Source organism: Zootoca vivipara, chromosome 4 (assembly GCF_965207765.1).
Source record: "Zootoca vivipara chromosome 4, rZooViv2.hap1.1, whole genome shotgun sequence".
NCBI classification, from domain to species: Eukaryota; Metazoa; Chordata; class Lepidosauria; order Squamata; family Lacertidae; genus Zootoca; species Zootoca vivipara.
The window spans coordinates 77,541,373-77,557,985 of record NC_142587.1 but is presented as its reverse complement, the minus strand read 5'-3'; the positions used below and the strand labels follow the sequence as shown (position 1 = coordinate 77,557,985).

General features: G+C 43.9%; 1 protein-coding gene across 1 annotated transcript in view; it reads left to right on the top strand.

The window, feature by feature from the left end:
- The first annotated feature begins 5,485 nt into the window (after window positions 1-5,485).
- PDS5B (PDS5 cohesin associated factor B) overlaps window positions 5,486-16,613 on the top strand; it is a 69,082-nt gene continuing 57,954 nt past the window's right edge. Inside the window, exon 1 of the mRNA XM_035115198.3 lies at window positions 5,486-5,664. The gene's annotated coding sequence lies outside the window, so the exon portion shown is untranslated. The remainder of the gene's footprint in view (window positions 5,665-16,613) is intronic.

The following is a 16,613-nucleotide window of genomic DNA, read 5'->3' as shown; positions in this document are numbered from 1 at the left end:
TTGTTACTCTTTAAAAATATTCTGAGTTTGATGCAGTTTTATAATATGTTATGGGCGTGTGTTTTAAGGATTTATTTATTTATTTATTTGGACTAGTGTATGTATATGTTAACATTTTATGATATGATTCTTTTTTGTTATTTATGGCCTATTTTTAAAAACCATTGTATTCATGTTGTACGTTGCTTTTATTCATGGCTCCTGATGGAGGAATGTTTTACTCCGAACTGTTTAGCGTTTTTCATTAGAGCTCACCATTACCTGTTCTCCTTTTTTCATTTTGTTCATTTGAGGTGCTTTCTTTCCCCTTTTCTTGTTCTACCCATGAAGCAACAAGCTGGGAGGAGCACAGAGAGAAGACATGCCATGGTGCAGGCATCCCCAAACTGCGGCCCTCCAGATGTTTTGGCCTACAACTCCCATGATCCCTAGCTAACAGGACCAGTGGTTGGGGAAGATGGGAATTGTAGTCCAAAACATCTGGAGGGCCAAAGTTTGGGGATGCCTGCCATGGTGCATCTGCTGCAGCACCGGATGCCTTAATCTGCCCTAGCTGCAACAAAACATGCCTCTCCCGTATTGGTCTCTACAGCCACAGCAGGTGCTGTAACTCTCCAACCATTTGAATTCCTACTCAGCTGCAAAGCTACTGGGGCACCTTGGGCTGGTCACTATCTCTTAGCCCAGGTAATCCCCAAACTTCGGCCCTCCAGATGTTTTGGACTACAATTCCCATCTTCCCCGACCTCTGGTCCTGTTAGCTAGGGATCATGGGAGTTGTAGGCCAAAACATCTGGAGGGCCACAGTTTGGGGATGCCTGCACCATGGCATGTCTTCTCTCTGTGCTCCTCCCAGCTTGTTGCTTCATGGGTAGAACAAGAAAAGGGGAAAGAAAGCACCTCAAATGAACAACTCCCATGATCCCAAAACATCTGGAGGGCCGAAGTTTGGGGATTACCTGGGCTAAGAGATAGTGACCAGCCCAAGGTGCCCCAGTAGCTTTGCAGCTGAGTAGGAATTCAAATGGTTGGAGAGTTACAGCACCTGCTGTGGCTGTAGAGACCAATACGGGAGAGGCATGTTTTGTTGCAGCTAGGGCAGATTAAGGCATCCGGTGCTGCAGCAGATGCACCATGGCAGGCATCCCCAAACTTTGGCCCTCCAGATGTTTTGGACTACAATTCCCATCTTCCCCAACCACTGGTCCTGTTAGCTAGGGATCATGGGAGTTGTAGGCCAAAACATCTGGAGGGCCGCAGTTTGGGGATGCCTCTCTTAGCCTCACCCACCCCACAGGATTGTTAGGAAAATAAAATGGAAGGGAGGGGAAAGCATGTGTACCACTTTGAGTTCCTTGGATAAAAGGTGGCATATTAGAAGTTCAGAAAGGTGGCATATTAGAAGTCCAGCTAATAAAACAAATGGAAAAGGAGATTTGTGGAAATGCAATTGAAAGAACAAATGATATGTCCCTTTTGGAACAGTTAATTTAGTTTTAAAAACACCAAATCTAAAAATGAATGGTTGCTGGTTATTGAGTCAGCATGACTGATTATCCTCTGAATAAGTACCGTACATTCCTATCCTATCAGTTGTACAGAACTTTAGTTAGTGAGCAGCTAGAAGGTGGAGCAAACAATGCTAATGGCTCAGCAAAAGCTAATTTCTCTTCTATCTCTAGAGGTTAATATTTCATAAAGTAGTATGGGCACCTGTTTGCTAACTGAAAGCATTGAAGCTAGCTGTATCTTCTAAATACAGTGCCACAACTGCTGTAGCAGGAACATTAATTTAAGACAAACATGTTATATATTTTCTGGCTTGCAGATCTCTATCTTTAATCCCAGTTGCTTCAGTGTACCTTTTGAAGAGAAAGTATCCTCTTGCTCAGGCATCCCCAAACTTTGGCCCTCCAGATGTTTTGGCCTACAACTCCCATGATCCCTAGCTAACAGGACCAGTGGTTGGGGAAGATGGGAATTGTAGTACAAGACATCTGGAGGGCCAAAGTTTGGGGATGCCTGCTCTTGCTCATTGCTCTTAAGGATGTATTCCCATACAATTTTTTTTGGGAATGCCCACTAAACTCAAAAAACTTTTTAAAAAGTTAATATGCTTATGACCAGCCTGCACTTTTATTGGGTGTGTGTGATATATGAAATTATCAAAAGTAATGAAACAATAGGACAGATGAGTTGGCAAAACTGCCCTGTATCAAATCAGATATAATAATGTATAATAATGTGTGATCAGCCCTCCATGTTCCAAATTCGGCTGTGCTATTTTATGGCAGCCATTCTATGGTGTTTCTATGTTTTTCCCAAAACAATGGCTCTTATTTCCAAGCCAGTGTGTTTAGGACGAGGGTATCATAAATTAAAAGTGCTAAAACCATTGTAAGTTACGAGAAGGAATTACATTGTAATACTTGAAACGTGTGTAAGGCTGTAAGTTCATTGCAAAATAATAATAATTGATCAGGTGTATTTTTGCCAGCGGAGAAGCGGCCCTGGTTTCCAGTGAGATCTTGTGGAAATCTTGGGGGTGGGTTTCATCAGAAGCTGATGTCACCACACAACACAGGTAATGGAGTTTGTGGGGTGGCACAGTGACTGCAGTAGAATGGGGCAGTGCATTCCTGTTTCACCTCTAAACCTTCACTCCTAATTTAGACAGAGAGAAATCAGTATGCCATAAGCATACTGATGACACCATGATCCAAATCCCTGGAAGATAGCTCCCAACCATTTTATATCTATTACTGTATATCTATGCTATTTCAGTGTCTACTAAATAGCATAGGAGACAGAATGGAAGTCTGCAATACCCTACAGACCAAAAGCCATGGGATCAACTAACAGAAGGACACAGCAGTCAATGATATTGAAAGCCACTGATATTGAGAAGCAGCGGCGAGGTCACACTCCCCATCCTTCTGTGGATAAAGGTAATCAACCAGGGTGACCAAGGTTGTTTTTGTGATTAAGACCAACTTTTACTTACTGATTATGGTCACTTTGTTTCAATATCTGTGCTGAGTTTCAATTTAACTATTACAGTTACTGTACTTACTACTTGTTGCAATGGAGCATAAGCAGCTGGTTTTTAAAAGCTGGGTTAGTAGGGTGGTTTATTTGTGTCAAGCAACCTGAACTTGTGTGCATGCACACGAAAGCTCATACCTACGACAAACTTATTTGGTCTCTAAGGTGCTACTGGAAAGATTTTTTTATTTTTATTTTGACTGCGTCAGACCAACACGGCTACCTACCTGTAAATTTTAATATTTGACCCAGCTGTTTTGGGTCTATAACTCCCATCATCCCTAGCTAACAGGACCAGTGGTTAGGGATGATGGGAATTGTAGTCCCAAAACAGTTGGAGGGCCAAGTTTGGCCATCACTGGTGTAGGGTTTACTTCTAAGCCTTTTCTTCTCCCAAAGATGTCTCACAAGGCAGTGGAGGTTTAAGATCAGAGTTTTCCTTCTCCTAGATGGGATAGCTTCCTATGTTGACAAGACCCACCTGCCCCTCACTTCCCTCTACAGCATGCGCCAAAACCGCCTTCTTGACCATTAGATCCACTATTGGTCTCATCTGCTCAATCTGCCAGAGCCTGTCTTTGTATGCAGGGGAAGTCCCTAACTTACCAAGGGTTTGAGACCCCTCGGCTGCCATTACCTGGTTTAGCTGGCCAATTGAAGCCATTCCCAGGGTGTGCTTGCAGTCTCATGCTTTTTAGGAGCCACAGCTAAGAGCTGAGTGTAGTAAAAACCAGAATTTCAGCATTTGTTTAGTCGTTTAGTCGTGTCCGACTCTTCGTGACCCCATGGACCATAGCACGCCAGGCACTCCTGTCTTGCACTGCCTCCCGCAGTTTGGTCAAACTCATAATTTCAGCATAATTTTTACATAAACATTAAACCAGTCAAAATGGAATTTAACAATTAATATACTAATTAAATATATTTAAAATATGTATCCAAGGAAATATAAACACCATTAAAAGTTGTTTTTTTAATAGAGCTGAGTGCAGGGTGGGGGCCAGAGATAGACGAACTACCACAGGAGGAGCATGACATGTCCCCCACCTGAGGTACTACCCCTCCCCTAACACTCCATATTATTATTATTGTTGTTGTTGTTGTTGTTGTTTGTTAAATTTGTACACTGCCTTTCATTCAAATATAACTGGGCAATTCACAACATAAAAATACAAAATGAGAACACAAAATACATAATAAAAACAAAACAAACCATAGACCCTACTCCCACAAACACATTTTAAAGGATGTAGAATGTTAATCAGCCAGAGGCCTGGTTAATGAGAAACATTTTTGCCTGGTGCTTAAAAATATATAATGTAGGCACACTGGTTGAGTCTCCCTGGGAAGAGCATTCCACAAGCTGGAAGCAACTGTGTTGCCACCCTCCAGACCTCTTGTGGAGGAGGAACATGAAGAAGGGCTTCAGCTGCTGATCTCAGGGTCCGAGTAGGTTTCTATGGAGAGAATCAGTCCTTGAGGTATTGTGGTCCCGAGCCGTTTTATAGGCTTTATAGGTCAAATCCAGCACTTTGAATTGGGCCCAAAAACTAGTTGTCAGCCTGTGGAATCGGGCGAGGATCAATGTAATATGTTCAAACCATCATGCTCTGGTGAGCAACCTGGCTGCTGAATTCTGCACCAGCTGAAGTTTCCAAACTGTCTTCAGGGGCAGCCCTACATATAACACATTGCAGTAATCTAACCTAGAGGTGACCAGAGCATAGACACCAGCAGTTAGGCTATTCCTGTGCAACTAGGCACACAGCTGGGACACCAGCTGAAGACACTGATGGAAGACACTCCGCACCACATGAGCCTCAAGGGACAGCAAGGGATCCAGAAGTATCCCCGAGCTACATACCTGCTCCTTCAGAGACTAAATACTGCTAACTTCCTTAAGCTGCAGTCCCGCACTTACCTGCGACTAAATCCCATGGAACTCAACGGGGCCCAATCTGCACCGCATGAGATCTCATGCATTGGCCACCGTGCACAAAAAAGAATGCGGGGCTGCGAGCGAGACCTCCAGGCATGCACGATTGCAAACAGCAGGGTCAGGCTCGAGGGTGCTTTGCGGAGTGCATCCGAAGTTTCATGCCTCTGTGGCTCCTTCCCAATTTATTTAGGCGACCGTGGAATCCGCCGGCGCGCTGTGCCTCGGGAGGCGGGAAAGAGTTTCCCCCACGCACCCCGCAGTCTCTGGGACGGCTGTTCCGTGTTGCTGTCCCCCCTTTCACCTCCTCTCTCCGTCTCCCAACCCCAGCGCCACTTCCTTCCCGGTGTCTGCAGGGGTCGCTCCTGCCTCACTTTGGCTCCGGCCTCTCCCTGCCGCTCGGTGGCGGGGTCCGTCCGAGAGAAGCAGCCGCCGGAGACGAGTTGGCGCCATTTTGAAGCCGACGAGTGGGGAGGGGTGAGGGGGGGAGAGACGCACCGCGGCGAGCTGCGGAAGGGAGGGAGGGAGGCGGGCGCGCGGCGATTGGCTGCGGTGCCGAGCGGCGGCGGCGGCAGCGGCGGCTCCCCGAGCCTAGCGCGGCGGGGCCAGAGAGAGCGGAGCGGACGAGCTCGCTCTGCCTCGTCTTACCCGCTTCACGAGAAGCAGCGGCGGCCCCTGGGAAGGTAAGCCCAGCGCCCTCTTTCTCTAGGCGGGGAGGAAGCCCGTTTCGCGCCACCGCCGGCCCTTCGGCGATTGAGGCAGGCGGCAAACCGAGGAGGCGATTGGGGCTGGGGGTGGGGAAGGGGACTGCTTGCCCCCCATGGCTCTTCTTCCAGCTCCCCCCCCCCCGGTGCCGCCATCCCTCCTTCACCTCGGCCGTTCTCTGCATATTGAACTTGCCGCCCTTTCCTCCGTGGGGCGATTGTGGGTCTGTGTGTGTGTGGTTTTTTTTGGGGGGGGGGTGGCGGGAGGATGAGCAGCGTGGTGGCGGGTGACCTTGTCTGCTGAGGAGCCTTCCACATCCCGCTTTAATGGACACATTTTATTTTTATTTTTTTCCGCCTGCCCTTCCCCCGCCCCATTCTTCCCCTGCCCGGGTCCCCCTTTCCACAATCCTTGTCTCTGGGAGAGAGACAGCAGCTGCAGGCGGCAGAAGGCTTTTGCACCTCAAATGTGGCGCGGCTGCCCTTTCCCCACCCGCCCCAATAGAGCCGCTTTTTCCTTGCAAGACTTGAGCGGCTCCTAGAGCCCCGGAGCAGCCTTGTGCTTTGGCTTCACTAGTTGGCCTAGTCCCCCCACCTCCTCCTCCTCGCAGAGGCACCCTGCCCCAGCTCAGCCCCTTCCTGCTGCCATTGGCTGGGGCCTGGTAAGGATGGCGGTGGAGGGAAGGGGGAAAAGGGACTCCAGGCTCATTCCCCCACCTCCTTTTATGCTCTCTTAACTTGCCGTGCATTGGAGGCGTGTCGCTTTCTCTCTCTCTCCCTCCTTTACGGAGGAAGTGGAGTGGGCGCTGCTTGCCTCGAATATAACATGTCCAAATCGTGCTAGTTTGCCTTCCACTCGTTGATTCATATATTGAATAGAGGCCTCTCGCACTTTTTCCTTCTGCCAGTGAGTTGCCATCGTTGTGATAGGTCGCTCTCGGATAGCCTTTACTTTTTGAAAGAGAGTTTCTCTGATCCACGGATCCCGAACCTGAAATTTCAGCCTTGCAATGTAGTAAATAAAGATGCTTCTCTCTCTGCAGCTCTGCTCCTTTCATGGTTGATGGAGAAAAAACAGATCAGGGGTGGGCATAGCCTCAGATCAACAAGATGGCTAGTACAGCTCCTGCAGTGATATACTGTACATATATATATATATTACTGTTAAAAGTAAAGGAATTCGCAGGTGCACGATATTTTCACTTTGCAATGATTTCTTGTGGAGACCTATAACTGCAGTGTGAAGTATGTCTTGCATGGTCATGTTGTTCATTAACTTGGATTTAATGCGTTTTTGGTTCTAGGTGTGTTAATAATATTTTGTCAAACGCTACAATGGGTAGTTCTGTTTGCTATTGCATTGTGAGGGATAGTGTTAGCCCTGTGCAGATGTCTGCCGAAAAGGTTCTGGTAGTTTGGTTTTCCTTCTTGAGTAGATTGTGCCTTATACACAGAGAGTGGGCTCTGTACATATGCAATCTAGGACTTGTGTTTTGTACACACACCGGCATTGTGCATAAGGTACAGTCTACACGTGGAACTCAGGGGTGGAGCTTATTGCAGCAATCCCACTTTGCATGTGTTCGGTGTACTATTCTGAACGGGTGTAATGTCTTTAAATAGTATTCATTGGCAGCTAGCTGTGAAATCTATTACTTCAGGAAAAACGTAAATCCCATGCTTAAGTATTTGAGGCTGACTATTCAAATTCATATGCAGTATTGGTATCTTTTAATTAAGAAACAATTCCAAAATGTTTCTTTTTTTCATTATTTTAAATTGGTCATAAATCTGTATATAGTAGACTTGCAAATAGTGAACTGCCTGGTGATCTTTGTCTAGTAACCACTTTCTGAAATCACGCTTTGATGATGATAATAATAATTTATTATTTGTACCCTGCCCATCTGGCTGGGTCTCCCCAGCCACTCTAGGCAGCTTCCAACAAAGATTAAAAATACATTAAAATGTCACACATTTAAAAATTCCCTAAACAGGGTTGCTTTCAGATGTCTTCTAAATGTCAGGTACCGTAGTTGTTTATTTCTTTGATATCTGATGAGAGGGCGTTCCACAAGGCGGGTGCCACTACCAAGAAGGCCCTCTGCCTGGTTCCCTGTAGTTTTGCTTCTCGCAGTGAGGGAACCCCCAGAAGGCCCTCGGCGCTGTACCTCAGTGTCCAGGCAGAACGATGGGGTTGGAGACGCTCCTTCACTACCTTTCTTCCCCTCCACTACCTAGTTGGGGTGTGTGGATATGGCAAATATGATTACTGTATAGCAATGATTGTTGTATTTACCTAGCAGGAAGAATGAAGGGGACTCATAGGTGGAACTTCTTATTTGTGTGCTGTGCTGAGTGTCCATACTGTCACTAGGAAGTTTGTGAATGAAGCTGTCCTTCATTCCCCCCTGAGAGGGGGAAAACCTTGGTTGTGGTTCTTAGTTGTGGTATGTTCTCCTTAGGAAGTTAACTTGTTGCCTACTTCAAATGTCCCCTTAGGAAAGGCAACTCTCTTTTAATTCTCCCATACCTTTTAACTGCTTTTATGTACTGCTTTTACTGTTAGGGGCAAGGGAGGAATGTAGTTAGAGGGAGTGACTGTATTGGACTTCACTGTTTGCAAGGTCACATACTGTACAGTCTACTACAGAATCAAAATGCTGGAGATCGTTTCAATGGATACTTTTCTTGTTAGTGCCAGGTAATAATGTAATCAGCTTGCATCCTTAAGTCAATGTAAATGTTTACATTTGTAAGAGTTGTAGCACTATCTAAGGCTGTAATTACACACTCACTTATTGGAAGTAACCATAAGAAGTAAATGGGGCTTCTGAGTAGACATGTCTAGGATTGGACTGTACAGTAGTACCTCGGGTTACGAACGCGATCCGTTCCGGATCGCAGTTCGTAACCCGAAAAGGTTGTAAACTGAAGCACCATTTTGCACATGCACAAAGCGCGCACGCCGTGCATGCGCATGCGCGGAACGTACGTGCGCCGAAAAATACTTTCGGGTTTGCAGAGTACGTAACCCGAATTGTTCGCAACCCGAGGTGGTCGTAACCCGAGGTACGACTGTAAATTCCTGAATACTGTGTAAATGTAGAAAATTCACCTATGGAGAGTCTTGCCATGAATTGAGTAGTGTGTCCTGTTAAAGAGATTCAAGCTAAAATAAGAAATCCTTTCCTGCTGAAGCTTTTAAGAATAATGTTCAGAATACAGTGGTACCTCTGGATGCGAACGGGATCCATTCCAGAGTCCCGTTCGCAACCAGAGCAGTGCGCAACCTGAAGCGCCGAATCTGCGCATGCTCGCGCGATTCGGCACTTCTGCGCATGCACGAATCGCTGAACCTGGAATGGAAGTAACCCGTTCCGGTACTTCCAGGTTCGGCGCGTTGGTATCCCGTGATGTACGCAACCCGCAGCGAACATAACCAGAGGTATGACTATATCTCTTAGTGTTCTTAAATGTTTAGGAATAGTGTTGCTTGAGGAATTTGGTTTTTTCTTCTACGGTATTATCTGGCACTTCTTACATTCTTGGAGCACAACCTTGTGCTTCATTGCTTTGCCATTATAAAAGAGTTTCTAATAAAATATAGTTTGGTGGTAGTCTAATATTCAAAATAGAGAAAATATATGACTGAATTTTCAACTGATGGCAAACACATTGGAATATAGCACTTTCAAGAGTTCTTGCCCATTTATTCTATTGAAGAAAACATTGGCAGAATCCAAACAGAGGAGGAAAGTGGATCAGAAAGTGTTCCATGTTGTGTTTGCTATAACCTCACCATTTCTCTAATGATGATAGAGTTCTTGCAATGGCTTAGAGCAGGCATCCCCAAACTTCGGCCCTCCAGATGTTTTGGACTACAATTCCCATCTTCCCCAACCACTGGTCCTATTAGCTAGGGATCATGGGAGTTGTAGGCCAAAATATCTGGAGGGCCGCAGTTTGGGGATGCCTGGCTTAGAGCTCCACATTCCCCATAATAGAGAGTGTAGGATCCATGTAGTAACCTTAGAGACATAGATAGATTTGTGATGGGTAGCATGATTGCATGATGTTACCTTCCTGTCTGGTGTGACTGTTTCCGATATCATAAAATGACTAGTTAGGCTACTAGAGAAGGCTGATTATTTAGTTGGGAAGTCCAGGAAGCCAAATCTAGATTGCTACATGGGTTAAGACCAGATTCTTATAGTGAGACCGGCAAAGCTGTGAAGTCTCAATGCATGAATGTAATGCTGGTGTTAGATTAAATAATTTAAATTATTAAATAACTAGGGATGCTTTGGGGGAGGGAGCATATATAACTCATTTACTGGTGCTCCTTCTAATGTGAAGCTGATCAGGTTAAGGAAACGGGGACAATTTATTTTCTCAAAGCACTGGTGGATAGATAGAAGCTGAAATCAGTACATTCAAACCGAGATCTCAATGTGAAGATTAAATGTAATGTCTGCAAAAATATGTAGAAACAAAGAGTAAAGAAACATAGATGTCTATATCCTGATGATAAGAGAGCCAAAACAGGTGACTTGTAGCACCTGAAACTGAAAGAATACGTAACATAAAAATTATTGAGAGAACCAAGTAAACCTATGTTGACAGTATTGTTGCTCTGCACGTTAAATAAATCAGGAATTGTAAGGTAGGGATGGAGATCCTGCAACTCTTTTTCTAGGAAAAAAAAGCACTGTCCCAATGTCAGGGGAAAACAACCACAGTAAGTTTTTGGAGGTGTATTGTCTACTCCAATGAGATTTTCAATGGAGGGTAGAAATGCAACCCCAGAAAATATTTTTGTCTGTGGTGTAAGAAGTGTGTTTGACAATACTCAAACACAGGGGTCAGCAAACTTTTTCAGCAGGGGGGCGGTCCACTGTCCCTCAGACCTTGTGGGGGGGCTGGACTATATTTTGAAAAAAATATATGAATGAATTCCTATGCCCCACAAATAACCCAGAGATGCATTTTAAATAAAAGGACACATTCTATTCATGTAAAAACATGCTGATTCCCGGACTGTCTGCGGGCCGGATTTAGAAGGTGATTGGGCCACATGTGTCTGTAAAACAAATGAAAATACCCTCTGCCAAAGTTGTGTCATTCTAAATAATAATAATAAATAATTTTTATTTATACCCCACTCCCCCTGACCAGGGCTGGGCTCAGGGCGGCTAACACCAAATATGAATTACAATAAAACGTAATAGAAAAACAACAACAAACAAGCAAACAAAGTTAATTTAAATACGGCTTAAAATACGGCTTAAAATGCAGCCTCATTTTAGTAGTAGCCCATAAATCAAGACCATAAAGGGAGGAAACATCAGATATTCACCCAAGCCAGCTACCGGTATCCATGCTGGTCCTACATGGGCCAGCAAAAAAGCTGAGGGAAAATTTATATACCAGATCCCATATAAGGGGTCAGAGTGAGTCTAAGCCGAAGGCTAGGTGGAACAGCTCCATCTTGCAGGCCCTGCAGAAAGATGTCAAAGATCTGTGCTGCAACAGTGGGTCCTTGGAGTAGTGATTGCAAATTTGGTTAATCCGTTGTCATGTAACTGCAAACTTGTTTGATCTCAGTGTTCTTTGGTGATGCGTCCCTGGCCATTTTTCTATGAAAAAATGATAACAGTGACTAGGATAGTAAATACACCCTAATGGCAAAATGTGATTCATTTTGGGAGCATTGTGTGCTACAGATTTTCTTTTGTTTCCAGTAGAAAAAATGGTAAGTGGTAAGTGCTGAAGTTTGGAGATGCTGTGTGGGTGACAGTTAGTGTCCTAGAAGGACTACTTTTTAGACCTGCTTATTGTGAATTGCACAGTGAAAATTGTGAGTCAGGGGGGTGCTTTCACCCCCACAAAATTGAATGGTTAAAGTGTACTCCTGGTTTTTCCCTAGATTACTGTGCAGCCTGGCTTCAACTCCAGATGAGCTGCCAAGGAAGATCTTTGCTCAAAGCAGTATTTGGTTGCACTAGGGTGGGCACTGGGGTAGCTTCTAGATGTTGGACAACAATTCCCATCATTCCTGACCATTGGCCATCCTGGCTGCGGATGGAAGCTGTAGCTAATCCTACCCCTGTTGACTATAATCTAGCTAGCCCATGCGTTGGAAGTTCAGTCCCACCATAATAAAGGAAACAAACTTATCAACAGAATTGTTATATGTAGAAATTCCAGCTAAATAAGTACTAAATGCATTTTTTTGGTCAGCTCATTGACCGACAGTTGGATGGTATATATAAAATAAATCAAGGAGCCACCTTGTTGATATAATGAAATTGACTGGGAAATGTCATTGTGATAAACCCAGAAGCTTAGACACAATAAATAATTGCAGATTTGGATTGACAAGAGTTATGATTAAATCCCAAGTGGTGTCTTGAATTTGATGTGAAATATGCTGTTCAACTGCTTCAAAACAGTGAGTTTCTGCTAGGTGGGAAATTGCCAAGAAAGTCACAGTTATATTTATAATGTACTATTTCTTTAAATTGCTGTTAAATTGCAGAGTCAAGGAGGCTGTATATAGAAATGTGACTTGCATTAAAAGCTGTACAAATGAAGCATTGCTAAAATGAGAAAAATTATAAGCAGAAATTATGGCAAGGTAAATGTAAGTTGACAGTAAGGCAAGCCAAGATAGTACTTGTGGAACAAACTGACAATATTAAAAAGTGAACACACTAGAAGTAGGAAACTCTCTGGAGAAAGATGTCAGTATAAACTGAAGGAAGGGAAGGAAACTGCAGGGAAGCTAAACAAATTCTTGAACCTGTGTTTAATTGCAAGGATGTTTAATCTGTGTTTAATTGCAAGGAGAGAGAGGCCCATATGTGAAGCAGTGTTTTGGGGAAGTGAATTGTGAAGAACTGTGTAAAATGGGGATGAAAGAGGATAAGGTTGTAGAACTGACTAAAGATATTAAAAAACTAGTCTTCGGAGCCTGTTGGTGCCCACATTTCAGTTGTTAAAAGAACTCCAAAGATCAAAGTAATGAAGTATGTCCACAGAGAATGGCCATCTCCAGTCTCTCAACCAATTGTCTGTCCTCAACTGATGGGATGTGGACGCTAAATACTATTGTCTTAGGTAAGTTCCTTTCAACCTTGGCTTCAGCCATGCACCTGCAACATGGCTATAAGAACATTGACTATAGCATTACAAGGCTATTATAGGCTTGAAACCACTTGCAACCAACCAAGAGACACTTTACACAATGGCCTAGGTCTTGATGCCACCCTTAAAAGTCTCTGCTAATGGTCTGGAGACAATCAGGAACTGTCTGAGATGTGGTGCATCAGCAAAAATTGAGTAGGTTGAGGAAGTCTCCGTGGGCAGGTTGCTTTTGCTCGAGTTTTGGCGATTTCTCCCCTCCTTTGATTCTTTGCAATTTCCCCACACTATCCCAGACTACCGTATATACCTGAGTGTCCCCTGACCACTTGGAGGGGCTTTTCATGGGGTGCATTGGGAAGGGAGGCAGCAAATCCTAAGCAGCCTTGAACTTAGGATGTGCCACCATTGAAACTGAAGTAAAGTCACCAGATCAGAACATTTTTTAAATAGTCAAATCACTTTCTCCAGCACTTACTGAATTCCACTATCTTCTGTCTTGAACTGAAAAAAGAGGTCCTCATCTCTGACCTATCAATATTTCCAGTGATTTGTTATGAAGACCTATGACTTCGTATACAGAAGACTCTTCATATCCACACAAAAGGTTAGGGGAAGAGTTGCAATATTTTTTTGATTAAGGATTGTCACCCCAGCTGGTGAGTTTTGCTTCTAGCCGACATAGCTGGTTTCACAAACATCTAAATTCTATAAAGGTCCTAGTGATTGCATTTTGATATTCTTCAGAGAGACATATGAACTCACATTGTAGGTAGTATTTTTGACAAACTTGATGGACTAGGATGAAATCTTGTTTCTCCACAAAACAGGGTTGTCAGCATAGACTATATAAATTGGTGCCAGTCAGATGTAAAATGGAACTATATCCAGTTAATCTTTGTTGTCTTTTGCTCATATTTGCTTCCTTTCTGTTGTTAAATATATGAAATTGTGTGGCACGTTGTGTGAGAGAGGTTCCTTTTCAAGGTTCCTTTATGAAGGCTATTTATTACTAATGATGTTTGATTTCTTGGGGAGCATTGGGATGAGCTTCAGTTGGCTAGTAATTTGTTGCTTTAGAATGCTATGATAAGCAACTGATTAAGCCAAGTTGTATGACTCTGAGGATTGTGGTTAACTACTTTATCTTCAGGAATATGGTTGATGCCAAGTCACAGACAGGTAATTTATTGGTTTTTTTCAGTGTTTGGGGGGGGGAGGGAATCAATATTGCTTATGTTTTTAAGAACCTGAAGAGTGAATCAGCCATTTTATATTGCTGTTATGCAGAGTTTGGGAATTTTTATGTAGATTGTTATGAATGTTTGTTGGGAAGCAGTTTATAAAACTTAAATAAAACATTCTTTAAAACATAAATATGTTTGGACACTAGTTCAGTGGCATTAAATATACAAAACCAAATGTTTGTAGCATATTGTTTTCGGTTTTTAAAAGCAAGTACTTCCAGTTATTGAAAAATTTGACACATTCCAAGTTTAGCTTCCATTGTGTGTGGAAGACAGTTGGAATTTAGATACCCTATGGCATGTATTTTTAGGTAACAAACAGCATTTTAATCTGCTTTTGAATTCATTTATTCTGGAATTGGTTGCCTTGAGTGTGAAAATTTTGAGATAAACATACTTGACTCTATAAATTAATTCTGGGGGGTGGGTGGGAACTGAATTCTTGTTGAGTTTATGTTGTTATTGGTTGTTATTGCTTCTGTGTAGATCCAAGGTGGTACTTGGAATGAAAACTGGGATTCTTGAATACTACAAATCAGTGGAACACAACAACATGCAACTGAAATGTCAGTCATATACCACACATTTCAATGGGTTGGCTTTCCCCATGCCACCCTTGTTGCTTGGGAACCAATAATTTTGATATTGGAAAAAAACTCCACTTAATAGGTGTTATGCCTTCATTGGTTTAAGTGACTTCTTGTAAGTCATGATTTGTGAAAATTCTTTGCACAGCTTTTAATGCAGGCAGTTTTCTTTTATCTGTGTACCGATGACTCCCCCTCCCATCTATTCTATACCGTAGGTATGCTCTATAGAAGTGTTGCTTGAAGAGCTGGTGTGGGCAACCCATGATCCTTGGCTAAAAATCATGTGACTCTTGACCCTTAAAAAAAGCACCTACCAGCAATTAGTTCAGACCTCAGCAATCTGTTACTCCCTCAGTAAACCACTGGATAAAAAAGGGGTGAGAAAGACCCCCCCCCCAAAAGTGTTAGAAAAAGACCCAGCAAGAAAAGAGGGTGACAGAAAGAGTGAAAAGAAGGTCGTGGATAGGAGGAGAAAAAAGTGTTGGCCCCACACACTTTTGACTCTTGCCCTCAGGGCCGGCCCTACGTATAGGCTGGGTGGCGCAGGGCACCATGGCGCCGGCCTGCCAGGAGGGCGCTGTGAGCTGCGCACTGCGCCCACCCGCCCACCGCGCTGGGAAACGGGGCGGGAGGGCGCCGGAGAGATCGCACTGTGCCTGCCCGCCTGCCCACCACGCTGGGAAACGGGGCGGGAGGGCGCCGGAGAGATCCGGTGCACCATGGCGCAAGGGGCGCTTAAGACGGCCCTGCTTGCCCTACCACTGGCTACAGCCTCTCACACTGCCATTATGCAGCCACTGATAAATTATCCTTGAGGGAACATGCCCCTGGACAGAAAAAGATTGTTCACATATGCTAGAAGGGTTCAGTATTAAGAGTTCAGAGTAGTTCATTCCCCTGTGTTTGTAAGTTTTTTTGATCTAGATTATTTAAATTCTTTTTGTGGCCTTCTGCCTTGCTGCTGAGCAGTATACCCTATGGCATGCTGGGAGCATGCTTTTTGGAGACTGGATCCATGTCTTCAGTTCTGAGGGGAAGAGGTTAAAATGCATTGATCTGGACTTTTCCAGCAGTCAGGGTATGTTAAACTATAGCCCTCAGTTCCCCCAAGTTCAGACATAACAAGCATCAGTGGTTAGTTAGCGGAAGCTTCTCCTGCAGTGTGAGAAACTCAGATATACAGTGGTGCCTCGCTTAATGAATGCCCTGCTTAACGAAATTTCCGCTTAACGAAAGGATTTTTTGAGCGGAGGTTGCCTCGCTAGACGAATTTGTTTTATGAAAAATTCGTCTAGCGAACCGCGGTTTCCCATAGGAATGCATTGAAATTCAATTAATGCGTTCCTATGGGCAAAAAAAAATTAAAAAAAAAATTCAATGCATTCCTATGGGATTCGCTAGACGAATTTTTCGTTATAAGAAAAGACCCGTGGAACGAATTAAATTCGTCTAGCGAGACACCACTGTACAATATAAGCTAATCGGCAAATAGTACCTTAAACCTCGGTTACAGTCACCGCATGTTACTAGATGGTGTCTAGGTGCCTTTGCGGGGATGATGATGATGATTGATGGAATATAAATGGTGGGATATAAATGCAATAAATAAGGTCTTCTGCTTATGTGATTAAGAAAGCTGGAGGGGCCAGCCAGATGGAGATGTCAGTCGTCATCTCGGCATCCAGAGATCTCCATGTAGTCACAATTGGACCCGTGCCAGTTGCAAAACACACCTGGTGCCTGGATAATTTTGAACACTGTTCCTGATTCTGTGAGAGGAAGCAGAAGTGGAAAGCCCATGAACCTGAGCCTTGCACCTGTAGGAGGAAACCATTAATTCCACTTACATCCCAAACCAGACTTATGCTTGTAACCGCTTCAATGTTTTATCTTAGTGGCTGAACCTCTAATAGGGAGTGAGGCTTATTTGAGCAGTATGCCAAAC